A 16,848-nucleotide genomic window follows, 5' to 3' on the forward strand; every position below is an offset into this window, starting at 1 on the left:
CATGTTGCCTGGTCGGACGAGTCCCGTTTCAAATTGTGTCGAGCGGAAGGACGTGTATGGGTATGGAGTCAACCTCATGAATTCATGGACCCTGCATGCCAGCAGGGGACTGTTCAGGCTGGTGAAGGCTCTGTAATAGTGTGGGGCGTGTGCCGTTGGAGTGATATAGGATCCCTGATACGTCTAGATACGACTCCGACAAGTGACTCGTACGTAAGCATCCTGTCTCATCACCTGCATCTATTCATGTCCATTGTGTATTCTGACGGACTTGCACAACACCAGCAGGACAATGCGACGCCCCACACGTGCAGAATTTCTACGGAGTGGCACCATGAACACTCTTCCCCCAAACTCGCCAGACATGAAGATGATTGAAAAGTCACATTATTGAGCATATCTGGGATGCCTTGCAACGTGCTGTTGAGAAGAGATCTTCACCCCCTCGTACTTGTACGGATTTATGGACACCCATGCAGAACTCTTGGGGTCAGATCCCTGGAGCACTACTTCAGACATTAGTCGAATGCATACCACGTCGTGTTGCTGCACTTCTGCGTGCTCGCGGTGACCCTACACGATATTAGGCAGGTGTACCAGTTTCTTTGGCTCTTCAAAGTAATTAGTCAATGGTGGTGTTTCGTTCTGCTTATTCCTAAAAATTCCTCCTCATTTTTGTTTTGGTTTTAAGCACTGCACATCGGAAGTCATGTACTAAGTTGATTCAGTTCTTCACTTTTCATTGTCACTGTAGTCGGAAGCCTATTTTCACATCTGTAGGACATGCCGAATGACATCGGTATTCTTAACAGTCCTTCAAATTAAAACTGCTACTAACGAACGACAAACCGATCGCTAAGGCAATGCTACCTGTGTTGTATGAAAATCTGTTTAGAGTGCGTTACCATTGTAGGGTCCAAGAAATTGTACTTTGGCTCATTTTTCAGTAACTGAAAATTCCTTCATCCACTGAAACTGGTCTTGCAACCCAGACCAGTTTTCCAAATGTGAAAGAAATAGTGACTTTTCGAAGTTATTACTGATGGAAAGTGATAACTGGATGGACAGCACAAGCATTCAGTAGACGAGTAAAGCTGACCTTCAGTGCTGTTGGTAAAATAAATACATTTTTAAAATTAAGCTTTTATTGTGTGTGAAACTTACCGTTACCAAGCAGTTCGTATTAATAGTTTTGACTCATGAAAGTGAGACGATCTTTATACACAAAGACCATAAAAAATTTGAGAGTAGCTCATCGACTAATGGAGAACATTACTGCTGAACATTACTGGGAGAGACAGGAAGGCAAATTAAAAGATTCAAAAATGTATTAGAGTGGCACAAAACTATGATAGTGACTAAAAAAACGTTGAAGTGGCTTATACATTAACCAGATGACGAAAGGAAATTCTTGTCTCTATTCCATGGAATAAGAAAATACTGGGAAGACAAATTTATGGTAGTTACGAGCGAGTAGACGACATGACAAAATATGCATGGAAATATCTAGAGTAGACTTTTATCAAATGTCTGATGAGAATGATGATGACGACGATGTGTTATAGAGTCTACAAAAATTTTGATAATAAAGATTACTTTTAGCAAATTAATTTAGTGTGTTCGCTAACGCTTCATGGAATCCATTTTGTTTTTACCCCTCAGAAACTTTTACTTAATTATCCCCAGACTGGGAACCAATTACGTAGGTAGACTGTCACACAGCACATTGTCCATTTGCAAAGGTGGAATATGTACCGCCGGTGGAGAGGAACGGGTACTATTACGTCACACCGTCATCGGACACAGATGTTTGCCCGTGGTCTTCTACATCTACATCTACATTTATACTCCGCAAGCCACCCAACGGTGTGTGGCGGAGGGCACTTTACGTGCCACTGTCATTACCTCCCTTTCCTGTTCCAGTCGCGTACGGTTCGCGGGAAGAACGACTGCCGGAAAGCCTCCGTGCGCCCTCGAATCTCTCTAATTTTACTTTCGTGATCTCCTCGGGATGTATAAGTAGGGGGCAGCAATATATTCGATATTTCATCCAGAAACGCACCCTCTCGAAACCTGGACAGCAAGCTACACCGCGATGCAGAGCGCCTCTCTTGCAGAGTCTGCCACTTGAGTTTGCTAAACATCTCCGTAACGCTATCACGCTTACCAAATAACCCTGTGACGAAACGCGCCGCTCTTCTTTTGATCTTCTCTATCTCCTCTGTCAACCCGACTTGGTACGGATCCCACACTGATGAGCAATACTCAAGAATAGGTCGAACGAGTGTTTTGTAAGCCACCTCCTTTGTTGATGGACTACATTTTCTAAGGACCCTCCCAATGAATCTCAACCTGGCACCCGCCTTACCAACAATTAATTTTATATGACCATTCCACTTCAAATCGTTCCGCACGCATACTCCCAGATATTTTACAGAAGTAACTGCTACCAGTGTTTGTTCCGCTATCATATAATCATACAATAAAGGATCCTTCTTTCTATGTATTCGCAATACATTACATTTGTCTATGTTAAGGGTCAGTTGCCACTCCCTGCACCAAGTGCCTATCCGCTGCAGATCTTCCTGCATTTCGCTGCAATTTTCTAATGCTGCAACTTCTCTGTATATTACAGCATCATCCGTGAAAAGCCGCATGGAACTTCCGACACTATCTACTAGGTCATTTATATATATTGTGAAAAGCAATGGTCCCGTAACACTCCCCTGTGGCACGCCAGAGGTTACTTTAACGACTGTAGACGTCTCTCCATTGAGAACAACATGCTGTGTTCTGTTTGCTAAAAACTCTTCAATCCAGCCACACAGCTGCTCTGATATTCCGTAGGCTCTTACTTTGTTTATCAGGCGACAGTGCGGAACTGCATCGAACGCCTTCCGGAAGTCAAGGAAAATAGCATCTACCTGGGAGCCTGTATCTAATATTTTCTGGGTCTAATGAACAAATAAAGCGAGTTGGGTCTCACACGATCGCTGTTTCCGGAATCCAATTCGGATAGAGAACTAGGATGCGACGGACCCACGCACTATATAGGAAGTACTCAGTTGCACGCCAGCTTCGAAAACGTTCAGGAGTATTGTAACATTAATGCCTATACGAAGCAGCTTTGCTGTCGTACAGCCACAGAATAAATCCTAGTGCTTCACGTCTAGTGTTAGGTTTGTTGTGGTACAGCTATTCTGGTGTAAATTTTTGGTAAATGCACCAAACGGAGTGCGTTGTAGGTATATAAAACTCCATCCGAATAGACATCGGAAGGCCCAGAGGTACCGACCGACTGCCGTGTCATCTTCAGACGATAGGCATCACAGGATGCGAGTATGCAGGGGCGTGTGGTCAGCACACCGCTCTCCCGGTCGTTGTCAGCTTTCGTCACTGGAGCCGTTAGTTTTCAGTTAAGTGACTCCTCCACTGGCCTCACAAGAGCTGAGTGCACCAGCCTTGACAACAGCGCTCGGCAGTCCTGACGGTCACCAGTCCAGCCAAGCCCTACAGTGCTCAACTTCAGTGATCTGACAGCAACCAATATTAGCACTGCGGCAAGGCTGTTGGTGGGTATAGAAAACAAAAGCAAAATTCCTACCATTTTGGTATAGACACGAATGAATGTGGCTGCATGTAGGACTTCCTAGCAGGCTGAACACAATGCGTTGTTCTTAACATGACGAAATCAACACATGTAACGGTAATTTGAAGATTACCCCAAGGGACTGTTATTAGGCCGATATTACTTACAGTGTAAATAAATCATGTAATGGGTAACGTCTGAAATAGATCTGCGCTCTACCAAAACTATGGTTCGGTAGTTTTGGTACAGCACATAAATGACGTAGTAAATGGTAGAATTATCGGCTGTATTGGTAGCATTGGTAGGGGAAGAAACATAAATATATGTATTGAGAGAAACTGGGAGTTGACGACTTCTTTTTGTATTTTGTTTGTATTCCACATAATCAGAATTGAACATCACTCAGTGTTAGTCCATTGCGTATTTTATATCCGTAAAAGTATAAACTGCATATTGAACTCATAAAAATTATTTGATCGTATAACTTCTGCGGTTTTATGTAACCAAAGCAATTACTTTTGATGCATGCAGAGTTTTTATGCACAAACGTAATAAATCTATATAATTATTGTTGTTGTTTGTACTCAACGGAACTTTCTTCATCATGATCAAAGGCAAGAGTTTCCTGTTGTTATTCGTAAGTGCGAAAGTTGTTTATAAATAACAGAAACCTGAAACTTCCTGGCAGATTAAAACTGGGTGCCGGACCGAGACTCGAAGTCGGGACCTTTGCCTTTCGAGGGCAAGGGCTCTACCAACTGAGCTACCCAAGCATGACTTCAGCTTCTGTAAAGTTTGGAAGGTAGTAGACGTGGTACTGGCAGAAGTAAAGCTGTGAGGACGGGCAGAGTGAAAATCCCATTCTGGAAACAGAAACCTGTTTTTTACAAGCTCAAGGAAGAGCTATTGTGCTGTTTGATATGCTTTTTTGTGGTTTTTTAATTTTACTGTTTTTTGATGAAATTGCGATTTATAGCGCCACACGATACATCTGTATTGCATTTTGTTTATTTTTTCACATTCTCTGTTTCACGTTACAAATCAACAATTTTTGTATAAAACCTGAATTAAACATTGACAGTTTTAATTTTGTTATAAATACTGTTTAATTTTAAATAACAGATAGGAGGCTGATTAAGTAGAGCAGAGATGTTCTGTATGTTACGCAGTCTTTTATATATCTTCACTCAGTTAATGAACGATTCATCACTTCTGGTTCTAGGCGAAAATGCTAAGACACTAATCGCATATGCAGACACAGTGATTGAAATGAGATTAACGCGGTTACGGTCGTAACTGACCAAGGCTATTAGGAAAACTACGATAGTCTCGCTTACTCCTGAAAGTCTACAGTAGCCGACGGTAGCTTTACAACCCTAGCCTGAAGCTTCATGAAGCTGTTGGCAGACAGTGCTGTTGTGTTCAGGAAGGTTGCAACGTCATAGGACTGCAGCGAAATGCAGGAAGACCTGCGGAGGATCGATGGTTGTGCCGGGACTTGCAGTTGAAATTAAAAGCAAACAAACGAGACGTATCGCTCATAAATAGATGAAGAGATCAATTTTTTCTATAATGCTGTTGCCGATAAATCACTATAAACATTAACGTCATAAACTACCTAGGAGTAGCTGTCTGGAGCTACCTAAATTGGAATGAGTACACACAACTAATTCTAAGAAAAGCAGATGTCAGGCTGAGATTTACCGGAAGACTGAGGAAATATAATTCATTCATCAAACAAGTGACTTGCAAAACAGTTGTAAAACCGATTCTTGATTACTGATGAGATTGGATTAGTATAAGATGCGATCAAAAAGTTTCAGTTTGAAAGCCGTACACTTTAGAATCGGTACGCCAGTTAGGAAAAATCGCCGTGAGCATTGAGGCAATCATCGCGCCGATGCACCAGGCTGAAGATGCCCTTATGGTGAAACACCATGTCCTGCTGCGAGAAGAAGTCCGTCACCGCCTGCAGCTCATCTTCGTCCCACAGGAATCGTCGTTCCTTCAAGGCCTTTTCCGAGGAACCGAAGGAGTGATAATCACATGGAGAGAGATTAAGACTACAGGGCGGGAGCTAAAGGATCTCCCACTTGAGCTGGCGTAACTTTTGCGTTATGGAATTTGTGATATAGGGACGGCGTCTTGTGTCGATGATGATGATGATGATGTTTGGTTTGTGGGATGCTCAACTGCGCCGTGGCCGTGCGGTTGTAGGCGCTACAGTTTAGAACCGCGAGACCGCTACGGTCGCAGGTTCGAATCCTGCCTCGGGCATGGATGTGTGTGATGTCCTTAGGTTAGTTAGGTTTAAGTAGTTCTAAGTTCTAGGCGACTGATGACCTCAGACGTTGAGTCGTATAGTGCTCAGAGCCATTTGAACTGCGCCGTCATCAGCGCCCGTACAAATTCCCAGTCTGCGCACAGTTCAATCTAGCCACTTTCACGAATGATGATGGAGTGATGAGGACAACACAAACATCCAGTCCTCTGGCAGAGAACAATCTCCAACACGGCCAGGAATCGAACCCGGGACCCTGCGATTCAGAGGTAGAAACGCTAGCCACTATAGCATCGCGACCAGCACGGAACGTGGGGCACCGTCTCACAACGGTGGTTTTCGGTAGAAAACTTTCCCCATACACAGTATTCATTCATTCATGTATGTCTACCAGTGTGTTCTTTGGCAGCCAAGGAAAAGACAACAGCACGTTGTTCCTGTTTGGCCGCATTGGATAAAAACGTCGCCATAGTTCGCTCTTCTTCATTTACCACACGTACCTCAGAAAGACACAAAAGCCACAATAATCCCTTTCTTGCATGTCGGTGCTTATATACCCGAATGGGAGTTGTGCTACTCTGCATATACGCTGCAGCAACGCCCTCAGACGCAAAATTTTTGATCGCCCCTTGTAGAAGAGTAGAGAATATCCTATGTTCCGTCACGAGATCGTGTACTAACCGAGAGAGCGTTACAGAGATGCTCAACAAACAACTGTTCTAGCCGCTGGGAGAAGTCTCTAACCGCCCGAAGCTCATCCTCGTCCCACAGGATCGTCGTTCCTTCAAGGCTTTTTCCAAGGAACCGAAGGCGTGATAAATCAAATGAAGAGAGATTAGGATTATAGGGCGGGAGCTGAAGGATCTCCCACTTGAGCTGGCGTAACTTTTGCGTTATGATATTTGTGATATAGGGACGGTGTCTTGCGTCAATGATGATGATGATGATGATGATGTTTGGTTTGTGGGATGCTCAACTGCGCCGTCATCAGCGCCCGTACAAATTCCCAGTCCGTACACAGTCAAATCTAGCCACTTTCACGAATGATGATGGAATGATGAGGACAACACAAACACCCAGTCCTCTGGCAGAGAAAATCTCCAACACAGCCGGGAATCGAACCCGGGACCTCGAGATTCAGAGGCAGCAACGCTAGCCACTATCGAATCGCGGCCAGCACGGAACATGGGGCACCGTTCCACAACGGTGGTTTTCGGTAGACAACTTTCCCCATACACAGTTTTCATTCTCTGACGTATGTTTACCAGTGTGTTCTTTGACAGCCAAGGAAAAAACAACAGCACGTTGATCTTGTTTGGCCGCATTGGATAAAAACGCCGCCATAGTCGTCCTCATGTACCACACGTAACTCAGACACAAAAGCTACAGTAATCCCTTGCTTGCATGTCGGTGCTTATATACCCGCATGGAAGTTGTGCTACTTTGCATATGCGCTGCAGCAACGCCCTCAGACGAAAATTTTTGATCGCCCCTTGTAGAAGAGTAGAGAATATCCAATGTTCCATCACGAGATCGTTTACTGTTCATATGTTCATATGTGTGTGAAATCTTATGGGACTTAACTGCTAAGGTCATCAGTCCCTAAGCTTACACACTACTTAACCTAAATTATCCTAAGGACAAACACACACACCCATGCCCGAGGGAGGACTCGAACCTCCGCCGGGACCCGCCGCACAGCAGTTGAACTCATATGTAGATATATCAGCAGTTGTTTATCCCACGCACCATTCACGAATGGAACAGGGATAGGGAGAAATTGTTGTGCTACCAGAAGTATACATGCAGCTGTAGATTGACCCGAAATAAAGTTAGAGGGATAGTGGGGTTTATAACGCCAAGGTTTTTGTCTATGTAGTCAATCACCGTGTAGCAAGGTACGGGCGCGGAAAAACAGCGCGTGCACCGTGGTCCGAATCTATTTCCTGAATCCCCTTAGTCCACTACAAGTATTCTTTCACCTGGATGTCACAGTAATCCGCATACGTTAGTAGGGCCTCCGACCACCCTGCGTGTGCTACAATAGCCTACCAGGAGCCCAAGAGTTTCGTGAGAGATTAGAATAGTGTTACACAGGGTAGCCACTAACATTCAAACTTGTAAGGGTGTTGCAGAATATGTTGTGCCGAACAATAACTGTTCAAAAAAAAATTCGATACGTTGCGCCGTTTCCGCGTTAATTAGAATTGAAGTTAGCCAATCAGGCCGTTGTGCGCGCAAATATGGCCCGTCAGATACAATTAGTGTCAGTTGTTCTCACAGTATAGATCAGGCCTGTTCATCGATCTACCCGTGCGAGCTGGCTCGCGCTCACGGGGCAGTGAGAAATCGGCTGACTCACCGCGGCATATGGTGACGAAAGGAGGGGCGAGGTTAAGACAGGGGAGGGAAGGATCGGAAAAAGATTGCTCAGCAACGAGAATGTACTGTTCTACGGAGATGCACTGTCAAACGCTGGCTGATTAAGGCGTTTCGTGGAAAATTTATTTTCTAAGGCTTAAAATGTCAATGAATACCACTTATTTTGCTATTCATTAATACATTAATGTCTAATACCACTTCCTGAGCACCGCTGATTCGAAGAGTTCTATGAGTAAGCGTATGTAGGTAGATTTCCTTTCCTTCAATACGTTAAAAAGTTGCTCGCACAGGTACGTAGATCGAAACATAGCCCCACCTGCAGACTGGTTAATCGTGGAAAATTATGTTGAAGAAATGAAAGTTTGCGACGCTAAGATTATTATTAAACTTATCACGCATCTGTCACAGTTCTGACTGTAGCTCAGTTTCCATGATGTCTGCATCAACTGAAAATCAGTGAAACCGTAAAACGCTTTTCAAACTGAAAGGCAATATAAGTTGCTTGAACTACAGGCTCATTTGTTGGGTGTTCCTCCTCAAAATAAAAATCATAGGGGAAATTCGAAGTAAGATTATTCAGATGTTTATTTCTCCGCTCGCATTATGAGGAATATTTTCGTCAGCCGCATCGCTTACTAGCGCTTTCTTAAAATGGCTCAAATGGCTCTGAGCACTATGGGACTTAACATCTGTGGTCATCAGTCCCCTAGAACTTAGAACTACTTAAACCTAACTAACCTAAGGACATCACACACATCCATGCCCGAGGCAGGATTCGAACCTGCGACCGTAGCAGTCGCGCGGTTCCGGACTGAGCGCCTAGAACCGCTAGACCACCGCGGCCGGCTAGCGCTTTCTTAATTTTTGAACTTTCACTTCTCGCTGTTCGCCTTCCAGTTGCCCATAATCTTCTGTATGGAAGATATAGTAATGTAGTTGTCATTTGACTTTTCTCTCTATGTTCACACACTAACCATGTCAGGGCACCCTCGCATACTCGTGGCGATAACACATTAGACCGCCGGCCGGAGTGGCCGAGCGGTTCTAGGTGCTACAGTCTGGAACCGCGCGACCGCTACGGTCGCAGGTTCGAATCCTGCCTCGGGCATGGGTGTGTGTGATGTCCTTAGGTTAGTTAGCTTTAAGAAGTTCTAAGTTCTAGGGGACTGATGACCTCAGAAGTTAAGTCCCATAGTGCTCAGAGCCTTATTAGACCTTATGGTGACAAACAGACCCGAACTACTTGAAACAGTTAACGCAGAGCAGGGAATCAGCGATCATAAAGCGGTTACAGCATCGGTGATTTCAGCCGTAAATAGAAATATTACAAAAGGTAGTGAGATTTTTCTGTTTATCAAAAGTGACAAAAAGCAGGTTTCAGAATACTTGACGGCTCAACATAAAAGTTTTATCCCAAGTACAGATTGTGTTGAGGATCAGTGGACAGAGTTCAAAACCATCGTGTAATATGCATTAGATGACTATGTGCCAAGCAAGATCGTAAGAGATCGAAAAGAGCCACCGTGGTACAACAACCGAGTTAGAAAACTGCTACGGAAGCAAAGGGAACTTCACAGCAAACATAAACATAGCCAAAGCCTTGCAGACAAACAAAAATTACATGAAGCGAAATGTAGTGTGTGGAGGGCTATGCGAGAGGCGTTCAACGAATTCAAAAGTAAAGTTCTATGTACTGACGTGGCAGAAAATCTCAAGAAATTTTGGTCTTATGTCAAAGCGGTAGATGGATCAAAAAAAAAAAATGCCGAGCACTCTGTGACCAAAATGATACTGAAACAGAGGATGACCGACTAAAGGCCGAAATGCTAAATGTCTTTTTCCAAAGCTGTTTCACAGAGGAAGACTGCACTGTAGTTCCTTCTCTAGATTTTCGCACAGATGAAAAATTGGTAGATATCGACATAGATGACAGAGGGATAGAAAAACAAGTAAACTCGCTCAAAAGAGGGAAGGCCGATGGACTTGATGGGATACCAGTTCGATTTTACACAGAGTACGCGAAGGAACTTGCCCCCTTCTTGCAGCGGTGTACCGTAGGTCTCCAGAAGAGCGTGGCGTTCCAAAAGATTGGAAAAGACACAGGTCATCCCCGTTTCCAAGAAGGGACGTCGAACAGATGTGCAGAACTATAGACCTGTATCTCTAACGTCGATCAGTTGTAGAATTTTGGAACAAGTATTATGTTCGAGTATAATGACTTTTCTGGAGCTAGAAATCTACTCTAGGAATAAGCTTGGGTTTCGAAAAAGACGATCGTTTGAAACCCAGCTCGCGCTATTCGTTCACGAGACTCAGAGGGCCATAGACACGAGTTCCAGGTAGAGGCCGTGTTTCTTGAATTCCGCAAGGCGTTTTATACAGTTTCCCACAGTCGTTTAATGAGCAAAGTAAGAGCATATGGACTATCAGACCAATTGTGTGATGGGATTGAAGAGTTCCTAGATAACAGAACGCAGCATGTCATTCCCAATGGAGAGAAGTCTTCCGAAGTGAGAGTGATTTCGGGTGTGCCGCAGGGGAGTGTCATGGGACCGTTGCTGTTCACAATGTATATAAATGACCTTGTGGATAACATTGGAAGTTCACTGAGACTTTTTGCGAATTATGCTTTAGTATATCGAGAGATTGTAACAATGGAAAATTGTACTGAAATGCAGGAGGATCTGCTACGAATTGACGCATGGTGCAGGGAATGGCAATTGAATCTCAATGTAGACAAGTGTGATGTGCTGCGAATACGTAGAAAGAAAGATCCTTTATCATTTAGCTACAATATAGTAGGTCAGCAACTGGAAGCGGTTAATTTCATAAATTATCTTGGAGTAGGCGTTAGGAGTGATTTAAAATGGAATGACCATATAAAATTAATCGTCGGTAAAGCAGATGCCAGACTGAGATTCATTGGAAGAATCCCTAAGGAAAGGCAGTCCGAAAAAAAAGGAAGTAGGTTATAGTACGCTTAGAATGAAATTTTCACTCTACAGCGGAGTGTGCGCTGATACGAAACTTCCTGGCAGATTAAAACTGTGTGCCGGACCGCGACTCGAACTCGGGACCTTTGCCTTTCACTGGCAAGTGCTCTACCAACTGAGCTACCCAAGTGGGTAGCTCAGTTGGTAGAGCACTTGCCCGCGAAAGGCAAAGGTCCCGAGTTCGAGTCGCTGTCCGGCACACAGTTTTAATCTGCCAGGAAGTTTATAGTACACTTGTTCGCCAACTGCTTGAATACTGCTCACCGGTGTGGGATCCGTACCAGATAGGGTTGATAGATCAGATAGAGAAGATCCAACGGAGGGCAGCGGGCTTCGTTACAGGATCATTTAGTAATCGCGAAAGCGTTATGGAGATGTTAGATAAACTCCAGTGGAAGACTCTGCAAGAGAGACACTCAGTAGCTCGGCACGGGCTTTTGTTGAAGTTTCGAGAACATACCTTCACCGAGGAGTCAAGAAGTATATTGCTCCCTCCTACGTATATCTCACGAAGAGACCATGAGGATAAAATCAGAGATATTAGAGCCCATACAGAGGCATACCGACAATAGTCCTTTCCACGAACAGTACGAGACTGCAATAGAAGGGAAAACCGATAGAGATACTCAAGGTACCCTCCGCCACACACCGTCGGGTGGCTTGCGGAGTATGGATGTAGATGTAGATACTATAAACATAAAGCACCCTGCACTGACCATATGTCATGCCACTTTTCATCAACTAAAAAAAGAAATGGTTGCTATCCATTTAAAACACTGTATGTTCGTGTCTAAGGCTACGCCGAACGTAATTACATTCATCTACATCTACATCTACATCCATACTCCGCAAGCCACCTGACGGTGTGTGGCGGAGGGTACCTTTAGTACCTCTATCGGTGTTCCCTTCTATTCCAGTCTCGTATTGTTCGTGGAAAGAAGGATTGTCGGTGTGCCTCTGTGTGGGCTCTAATCTCTCTGATTTTATTCTCATGGTCTCTTCGAGAGATATACGTAGGAGGGAGTAATATACTGCTTGACTCCTCGGTGAAGGTATGTTCTCGAAACTTCAACAAAAGCCCGTACCGAGCTACTGAACGTCTCTCCTGCAGAGTCTTCCACTGGAGTTTATCTATCATCCCCGTAACGCTTTCGCAATTACTAAATGATCCTGTAGCGTAGCGCGCTGCTCTCCGTTGGATCTTCTCTATCTCTTCTATCAGTCCTATCTGGTACGGATCCCACACTGCTGAGCAGTATTCAAGCAGTGGGCGAACAAGCGTGCTGTAACCTACTTCCTTTGTTTTCGGATTGCATTTCCTTAGGACTCTTCCAATGAATCTCAGTCTGGCATCTGCTTTACCGCCGATCAACTTTATATGATCATTCCATTTTAAATCACTCCTAATGCGTACTCCCAGATAATTTATGGAATTAACTGCTTTCAGTTGCTGACCTGCTATCTCTTCGAAGGCTGCGCTTCTTTGCCTTTCCACTGCTCTTCATAATGTCTGACCACACAATTTTACTGCGAGCGCTTACTCCCCAAGCGCCAAGAGAGCGGGAGCGCTATTCCTCACCTAGCCGCCGCATCCTGAACAGGTCTGGTGTAGATGATAGCGCACGAGACTTCTCTGACTTTGGCTCGGGTTCGATCCTCTCTACCATCCCGTGTCCAATCATTGTATCGTTCTCTTGTTCGCATATAGAAAAGCAAACGACGTACACGTTTGGCTACACCGTCTCTGTTGGGTCGCTTGAATTTGGCCAGCCTGAGTGGCTAACTTCAATGCTAAATAGCTCGGAATCGGCGCAGCGTGTCAAATTTTTTTTCTTTATAGTTATTTCTCAACAGAAACTCTTGCTAGATTTTTAGACATTCTGACCAACCTGTATACCGGGTGTTCACCGAGCGAGGTAGCGCAGTGGTTAGCACACTGGATTCGCATTCGGGAGGACGACGGTTCAATCCCGTCTCCGGCCATCCTGATTTGGGTTTTCCGTGATTTCCCTAAATCGCTTCAGGCAAATGCCGGGATGGTTCCCTTGAAAGGGCACGGCCGATTTCCTTCCCCATCCTTCCCTCACCCGAGCTTGCGCTCCGTCTCTAATGACCTCGATGTCGACGGGACGTTAAACACTAATCTCCTCCTCCTCCGGGTGTTCCTTCTATGAGTCATCAAGCACATTTTCTCTGCTGTTTTGGCAGCTGCAGTTTCGTTTTTTCAATGTGTAGCTGGAGTCAGACCAAACAAATACTTTTCATCACGCGCTTCATCTCTGTGTCGCCGGGATGAGGGTCGGTTTTCTTCCCGTTAGCGAAAAAATTATTTCAAAAAGGGAATTTTATGTGTCCATTCTATAGAGCGGTCACAATGTAGTCTAGTGAGATATTTGGTTCATCGATATGTATCAAGAGAACCAGTTCTCCGTCAGCGACACCACTGCCCTGGTCCGCACTGAATGTTACCACCATGCAGCAGCTCTGCTCGGTCACTTCTGGAGAACTGATTATATCGATAAAACAAATATCGCACCAAATTAATTCTTGGCCGCTCTATAGAATGGGCACGTCAAATTCTACTTTTCAAATCAGTTTGTGTGTACCGGGAAACAAACCGACGCTTTCCGTCGACAATGGGCGCCGCATGAAAAAACATGATGAGCAGTATTTGCCTGGTCAACTCCGGCTAAACTTTGCAAATTGCAAATATCGGCCGAAACATCAGAGAAAAGGCGCCTTATGTCTCTTAGGAGGGCTACCCGGTATATGTAGAGCTAGGCACACAGCAGTCTATCGACAGGCCTGACAAGGGAATCTCCCCATCGCACGCCCTTCAGATTTAGTTATAAGTTGGCACAGTGGATAGGCCTTGAAAAACTGAACACAGATCAATCGAGAAAACAGGAAGAAGTTGTGTGAAACGATGAAAAAATAAGCAAAATATACAAACTGAGTAGTCCATGCGCAAGATAGGCAACATCAAGCAATGTATGAGCTCACGAGCGCCGTTGTCACGTGGTTAGAGTGAGCAGCTACGGAACGAGAGGTTCTTGGTTTAAGTCTTCCCTCGAGTGAAAAGTTTACTTCCTTATTTTCGCAAAGTTATGATCCGTCCGTTCGTTCATTGACGTCTCTGTTCACTGTAATAAGTTTAGTGTCTGTGTTTTGCGACCGCACCGCAAAACCGTGCGATTAGTAGACGAAAGGACGTGCCTCTCCAATGGGAACCGAAAACATTTGATCGCAAGGTCATAGGTCAACCGATTCCTCCACAGGAAAACACTTCTGATATATTCTATACGTTCGATCCCTTAAGGAACTTTCCGATTCCTTACGGTTCGGAAAATATTCATTGACCTTGTTATTGAAGTCGCGAGCTATATTTGCTGGATTCATATTGCCCACGCAATACATCTCACGTATTTAATGGACTCTCGTCCACAGTAGCGAACAGTCAACTGCCAGCCAGGGAGCCTCGTTAGCAGGAATACTCTCTCTTCCGTGCGCTGTAGTCGACTGACGGTGTGTGTTTCGATGTTTGTTTAGGTGTGGCGTCCCCATACTACGGCGCAGTTACCTCGCATCGGACGGACGGACGGACGACAGATAATAATTGTCTGAAAAAAAAAAATTTAACTTTCCACTCGAGGGAAGACTTGATGCAAGGACCTCTCGTTCCGCAGCTGCTCACGTTAACCACGGGACCACGGCGCTCCCGAGCTTAGACTCTCATTGATGTTGCCTATCTTGCGCGTGGACTACTCAGTTTGTATATTTTGCTTATTTTTTTTCATAGTTCCACACAACTTCTTCCTGTTTACTCGATTGAATGTGTTCAGTTTTCAAGGCCTATCCACTGTGCCAACTTATAACTAAATCTGAGGGGGGTGCGATGGGGAGGTTCCCTTGTAAGTCCTAAATCTCGGATCCTGAGATATTTGCGAGCGGATTACTTGCTAGCAGAGCCATCACGTCTGCAGTCAGAATCTTCATTTAGCAGTCAGTTTTTGTGTTCCTCGATACGAATTCAAGTCTAGTCTACAGGGCTGCAAACATTGGCTCGCACTGCCAATTGGGGAGCAGCCCATTCACGTTTGTTCGCATCCATAAGGCGTTCCATCAAGACGGTTATCTTATGCGTATTAACAGCTGCACGGTGCGAACTTGAGGGCTAGGCATTCGCATCTACCGTGGACGCTGCCTTCAACCTCCACTAAGATGTAGCTAAGGGACTTCCTAACATTTGTGTCAGATAATTTGCGGCGACGATAACTGTGAGATAAAGCTCTGTAGAATAGGGCTTGTCTATATTACCTTCCAAACTCACGAATACCTCCCACGTGTTCCCAGTGCAAAATGTGTCTCGTTGCTGAGTCCCTACAATTTTCAACATTGCTCTCGTCTGATGACACAACAAGCAAAAATACTAACGTTCAGAATTTAAAAGAATACCGTGCAGAACACATAACTATAGCATGAAGCTACGGTGGCAGGTTCGAATCGTGCCTCTGGCATGGATGTGTGTGATGTCCTTAGGTTAGTTAGCTTCAAGTAGTTCTAAGTTCTAGGGGACTGATGACCTCAGATGTTAAGTCCCATAGTGCTCAGAGCCATTTGAACCATTATAGCATGAATTTTTGTGTAGACACAACAAATTTTGATTGATTCGTGTATCTTGCATAACAAAGGCTACTCATCAGAGTTCTCTATATCTTTAAAATGGATTAAATGTGTTTACAGTAATGAGTGAAACTTTGTTATAATAACAAAATTTTAAAATTCACACATTCATTTTTCTCCCATTTTACAAGTACTTTGTATTGATCATAATGGCATTACACAAATTTTTATCTGGAATTATTTTAAATAACTACACTACTGGCCATTAAAATTGTTACACCAAGAAGAAATGCAGATGATAAACAGGTATTCATTGGACAAATATATTATACTAGAACTGTCATGTGATTACATTTTCACGCAATTTGGGTGCATAGATCCTGAGAAATCAGTACCCAGAACAACCACCTCTGGCCGTAATAACGGCCTTGATACGCCTGGGCATTGAGTCAAACAGACCTTGAATGGCGTTTATGGCGTTTACAGGTACAGCTGCCCATGCAGCTTCAATACGATTCCACAGTTCATCAAGAGTAGTGACTGGCGTATTGTGACGAGCCAGTTGCTCGGCCACCATCGACCAGACGTTTTCAATTGGTGAGAGATATGGAGAATGTGCTGGCCAGGGCAGCAGTCGAACATTTTCTGTATCCAGAAAGGCCCGTACAGGACCTGCAACATGCGGTCGTGCATTATCCTGCTGAAATGTAGGGTTTCGCAGGGATCGAATGAAGGGTCGAGTCATGGGTCAGAACACATCTGAAATGTAACGTCCACTGTTCAAAGTGGCGTCAATGCGAACAAGAGGTGACCGAGGCGTGTAGGCGTGTAACCAATGGCACCCCATACCATCACGCCGGGTGATACGCCAGTATGTCCATGACGAATACACACTTCCAATGTGCGTACACCGCGATGTGCCAAACACGGATGCGACCATCATGATGCTGTAAATAGAACCTGGATTCATCCGATAAAAT

General features: G+C 44.5%; 1 protein-coding gene across 1 annotated transcript in view; it reads left to right on the plus strand.

The window, feature by feature from the left end:
- The window catches only part of LOC124722964, a 355,252-nt gene that overhangs the window by 218,629 nt on the left and 119,775 nt on the right, over positions 1 to 16,848 (plus strand). The window lies entirely within an intron of this gene.

Source organism: Schistocerca piceifrons, chromosome X (assembly GCF_021461385.2).
Source record: "Schistocerca piceifrons isolate TAMUIC-IGC-003096 chromosome X, iqSchPice1.1, whole genome shotgun sequence".
NCBI lineage: Eukaryota > Metazoa > Arthropoda > Insecta > Orthoptera > Acrididae > Schistocerca > Schistocerca piceifrons.